Source organism: Erythrolamprus reginae, chromosome 2 (genome assembly GCF_031021105.1).
Source record: "Erythrolamprus reginae isolate rEryReg1 chromosome 2, rEryReg1.hap1, whole genome shotgun sequence".
NCBI lineage: Eukaryota > Metazoa > Chordata > Lepidosauria > Squamata > Dipsadidae > Erythrolamprus > Erythrolamprus reginae.
The window spans coordinates 150,228,677-150,234,676 of NC_091951.1; positions in this window are offsets into that span (position 1 = coordinate 150,228,677).

Consider the following 6,000-nt stretch of genomic DNA (forward strand, 5'->3'; position numbering starts at 1 on the left):
TGTGCCGCGAAGAAGGAAGCTCAGGTTCCGGTCTTGCAACTTTTTGCTGAGACAGAGTGAGAGAGAGAGAGAAAGAAAGCAAGAGAGAGAGAAAGAGAGTGAGAGAGAAAGCGAGAGAAAGAAAGAAAGAAAGAGAGAGGAGAGGAAGGGAGAGAGAGAGAGAGAAATGAGCAAAAAGGGGAGGAAAAAAGAGAAATGAGAAAATGTTTGAGACAGAGAATGAGAGGAAAGAGAGAAACAAAAGAGAGAAGTGACTCTTGATTTAAAGCATATGATAAAAAGCACCCAAAGAATAAGAGAAAAAACCCCCAGCCCTCACCTGTTTTTGGAAATGGTTCAAGAGTGTGTGTACACACACACACACACACACACAAGGGTGGGGAGGAGACAGGGATGGAAAAAGGGAGGAGAGTGTCTTAGGGTGTCATTTTGGTTGCTGGTGTGCCCCAGGATTTTGTAAATGTAAAAAATGTGCCGCGGCTCAAAAAAGGTTGAAAATCACTGCTCTAGAGCGCCTCCTGAGGAGCGGGGGGAGCCATTTTCACCCTCCCCAGACTTTGAATTATGGATGTGGGCACTTGCGCATGTCCGATAAAGCGCATGCACATGCTTTTGGCACCTGAGGAAAAAAAGGTTCGCCATCACTGGCGTCTATCTCAGACACTGTAAAACAGGGAGCCATCAGATAAGAAGCATCTTTTCACTCTCATTATCCCAGCATCAAAACACTGAGGCTTTGAAGTTATCCACGGTGCAGTAATCAGCTTTCATTGGCTTTCTCATTAAAAAGTTCACAATCCAAAAGGTACTCAACAGCACATGGATTAGAGGGAATGGGACTGAAACCACAGAGGCGGTGTGAAAGAAATGAGATGAAGCAGCATTTCAACAACCTTTATTCCTATGATTATGTCTTCCTTCCACAGGCAGAAAAGATGCAAATTTGCTATGCCAAATATATCACACAAAGCAGCGGTAATAAAAGAATAAAGTACCATTGAAAAATGAAGTGTGAATGCATTTTACAATATCCCTCCTATTGGCTTGAAAATGATTAAAAATGCCCAGAGAAGGAATATAATATATGGCTAGAAGGATGAAGAAAATGAACTAGCTGGAGCCTGTGTATTTCCCTCCCCCATTGTGATCCGCATTGGAACAAAAAGAATTAAGTATCCTTTGGAGATAAGAGTGGAACTTCAGTGGATGAAGCAAGTACACATCCAGTAGCCCAATTCCAAGGCTGGTGCATACTGCATTTAAAAAGGATTTTGTGCAAGGAAAGGACAACTAAAATTGCAGGAAATTACAACAGCTTCTTTAGAAGGAAAGGGTACAGAACTGGGGGCTTTTTAATTTAGAACAAAGGCAAAGAAGCTGAGATCCGGGGTAAATATTTTAAACAGGGTATGGCATGAACAAAAGGGAGAAATTAGAATTACAGATCATTCATTGAAATTAAATTTAAGGGGATTTAGGACTAATTGAAGGAAATGTTTTACATAAAAAAACAGTAGAATGATCAGAATTTAATAAAATTAAACTTAAATTAATTTTTAAAGATTAGACAAGTGAATATGAGACAGGGAAATTTTTAGCCAGAAATGCATCCTAAATTTGATTTTATCTAGTATTTCCTGAGTCACAGCCAGCAAATTTTAAATAGCAAGGAGCAAGAATGGAAGATGTCTCTCTAATCCATGCTTCTAGCTTTTACAATTGGTCGAACAAACCTGACTCTGATGAACTCAGTTATATATCTGCTAGGCTTCTTCATCTGCAAAAAGATACTATGGCAGAGGAAGGCCCACTGGGAAGATCCCAGGAAGGCCAATACAGAAACCAATTGGAGAAGGTCTGAACTATCATCTCATAAATCCTTTGGTAAAACCTTTAGTTGGTAAGGATGTTATACAGTGGCATGAGGAAAGCCATGCTTGCCCTTCTTTGCTGAGCAACTTTAGTTTTGCTCTTTGGGTCTCTTCTCTCTCCTAACACCCATTTGAGATGGACAAAAGGTTTGAAGTGTCCAAATAACAGTGGACAAAATATTCGAAGTTCAAAAAAGAACACTTTAAAAGTTGGTACCCCTCAGTTCCTAGTTCAAAGTAAGTCTTTCTATGACCTTCTTCAAATTCAAATGCCTTCTGGAATAATTGGAACACTTCCAGTAAAACTGGAAGCTGTTTCAGATTCAAAGAAACTGTTTCAAGTGTCTATAATTTTGCGCAGCTCTAGAAGGGAATAATTTAGGGGAGAGAAGGGACATAACATTAAGGGAAAGAATTATTACAAGCTTTTAAAAAATTTTCTGGTTAAAATGTTAATAGCTGGGCTATTGTTGATATGTATTGATATGTATTTCAGAGTTTGATATAGTAGTTAGGCTATGAGATTATGAACTGGGACACTGTGAGTTGTATTTCCCTCTTAGACAGGAAGCCCATGGGGGACTTAGAACCAGTTACTCTCTTTCAACCCTAGGAAGCAGCAATGGCAAACTACTTCCAAAAATGTTGGCAAGCAAGGTGAGGGGACTTATTTGTTTTATTTATTTATTTTATTTATTGTTAGAGTTGAAAGGGACCATGCAGGTCATCAAGTCCAACCCCCTGCCTGAGCAGGAATCCTAAAGCACCCCAGCCAAATGGCAATCCAATCTCCTCTTGAAAGTGTCCAGAGTTGGGGAGTTCATAACCTCCACAGGCAGGTTGTTCCACTGGTTGATCATTCTGACTGTCAGGAAGTTCTTCCTTACTTCTAGGTTGAATCTCTCCTTGGTCAGCTTCCAGCCATTGTTCTTCGTCCGGCCCTCTGGTGCTCTGGAGAATAGAGTACCCCCCTCCTCTCTGTGGCAACCCCTCATATACCTGTATACAGCTATCATGTCCCCTCTGGCCCTCCTTTTCTCTAGGTTATCCATGCCTAATTCCTGCAATCTCTCTTCGTAAGTCTTGGTTTCAAGTCCTCTAATCATTTTGGTTGCTCTTTTCTACACCTTCTCCAGAGTTTCAATGTCTCTTTTGAAGTGTGGTGACCAGAACTAGATGCAGTACTCCAGGTGTGGTCTGACCAGGGCGTAGTAGAGTGGTATTAATACTTCCCTGGTCTTGGAGTGTTGATGCAGCTTAGGATAGTGTTGGCTTTTTTGGCCGCTGCTGCACATTGCTGGCTCATGTTTAGCTGATTATCCACCAAAACTCCAAGATCTCTTTCGCAGTCACTACTGCTAAGTGGGGTTTCTCCCAGGCTGTATGTGTGTCTAGTTTTTCTTTTACCAAGGTGAAGGACTTTACTCTTGTTGACGTTGAACATCATGTTGTTAGTGTGGGCCCATAGTGTTAATTTGTCTAGATCTTTCTGTATTTTGAGCCCTGTCCTCTAGGGTGTTGGCTACCCCTGCCAGTTTGGTGTCGTCTGCAAATTTGATTAGTTCCCCTTCTACTCCCTCGTCCAGGTCATTAATGAAAATATTGAAGAGTATAGGGCCCAGGACGGAACCCTATGGTACCCCACTGCCTACCTTCTTCCATGTGGATTTGGGACCCTTGAGGACAACTCGTTGCGTGTGGTTGGACAGCCAATTGACTTGTCTAGGCAGTTTCCAGAAATCAGTACTGACACAAAAACACAAAAAAAAAACCTTAAAAGCTCTACCAAAAATAAATACAGCTTAATAAAATAAAACATGTTATTTAAAGCAGAAAAAGATAATAGTAAGAAATAAGAAATGAGCAATACATATGTAGTCCATATGTTTCACCATCTTATATCTTTAGTGGAATTATAATAAGGATTAGTATTTTTTTAGATCCTATTCTTGAGGTTTGTAAAAATATTCCTTAAACGTACTATCTTTAACTCACATATTGCAACCATAAATAGATTTATAAATAAACACGATTGATTTAATTTGCCAATCACATCACACCAAACCAAAAATTAGAGTTGCAATGGACATTGGAAATCTTCTAATTTAAGCCCATGCTCAAGTAGGAAACCATGTACCATTTCAAATAGTTGTCTAGTCTCTTCTTAAAAACTCTAGTGTTGGAGCACCCACAATTTCTGGAGGCAAGTTGTTCCACTGATTAATTGTTCTAACTTTCAAGAACTTTCTCCTTAGTTCTAGGTTGGTTTTCTCCTTAAGCCCATTCAGATTTCATAATGTAATTAAAATATAATTTGAAAAGATGAACAAATTAACTTCCCTCTTTATCTTATATAAACAAAATCAAAGAAATTAAAGGGTTCCTTTGGGCAGTGAAAGACTAGTATCCTTCAGGTAATGAAATTCAATCCACTGCATCTAGATGCTCCTCCCTAATACATTTAGTAGAGTCCCTTATCACCCCAACATATAGTTATCAGATTTAAATCAGATTTTAAAAAAATCTTTACCTGGAATCTGTCTCCCGATTAACTTTATTACTCCACTTATCTGCCTGCCAGCCTGGAACTTGCAACTTCTAGTTTCCCCACTGGGTTTGATTGTGGAAAGTTAGCAGGAAGGTGCCTCATCTAACAAATGTGGCATTCAGGTAACAAAAGCAACTATGGTAGGACTGCCATCATTAAGCAATAGTAATAGATTATGACTATTAGCAACAGAAATTCCAGTCCCAATTGCCATTGTAATTGGGACTACCCACTATAAAAAGGAGTATTTGTCTGGTAAGCTTGTTTGTCTACTACAAGAAGCTTATGTTGTTTCAGGCAACATTAAGGAATCAATGTTATAATTAAATTTTAATACAATTTTTATTTGCTGCCTCAAAATTTAGTTTCCTTTTTAATTAATAACCATAATAAAGTCATTGCATCGTAATTCAGCAATTAACCAGATGTCCCCTTATAAATTAATAAAACCATCCAAGTGCTTTTGCAGCTGTCAATTTTCCAATGTAAGAGTATACAGCAGAAATGAACACAACATATTTAACTAATACCAATTTATTTTTTCAGTTGGTACAAACACCCCCTCACCAGTGGCTTAACTATTTCCCAAATCCTTCATGAAATAAAATGATCTCATCAGTTTTCTTTAAGAACTGAGAAATCCAACATATTTGGAGAGGGGTGGAGGGGAGTCTTGTGGGGGAAGGCATAGATATCCAATAAATAAATGAAATAAATCTACAGCTCAATGAAATTGATGTGATTTATTGACTAAATCAGACCAAGCATAACGGTCTTCTCTTTTGTATTATTTATTATGATGCATTGTTTCAATTTAGAGGCTGTACTGTAGACTCCATAGCAATTTTGATCAGCTTAGCAACCACAAAAAATAAAACTACAAAACAATTTATAGTCTTGTACTCCTTTAAAAGAACAGCACCAACTAGGAGTTTTCCATGGGGGGGAAATGAATGGAAAAATTGCAGCCCTGATTTCTTGAATTCCCACTCCAATCCCCATCTCCACCAGCTAGCTATAGTTCAGCAGTTCAAATCTCACCACTGGCTCAAGGTTGACTCAGCCTTCCATCCTTCCGAGGTGGGTAAAATGAGGACCCAGATTCTTGGGGCAATATCCTGATTCTGTAAACCGCTTAGAGAGGACTGTAAAAGCACTATACAGTATAGCGGTATATAAGTCTAAATGCTATTGCTATAATGCTATTGCTATTATCCTGGTCTGCATGGCTAGTAGTTCAACAAACCATAGGTAGCCCAACTTTATTGTAAAAGCATTTTACAATATAATTGAAAAGCGCTCTTTTCAACGTCCTGAATTTCATAGATACTCCTTATCTCTCCACCTTCGGCAACCCCAGAAAATATCCATCTAGCAAACACGTTTGGTGGGTTGCCTTTAAATCTCCGACTTGTATTCCCCTTGCATTTAAGCTTTTAGCGCCAGCAAGCGAGCGACGCAGCCCAATTACAACATCTAGTCCAGGGGCCGCTTTCCAAACACGCATGCGCGTGTCCTCCACCGTCCCGTCAGCCTCAGTGGTGGCGACTCGTGAGCGTGGCGCTTCCAACGCACCTTCTA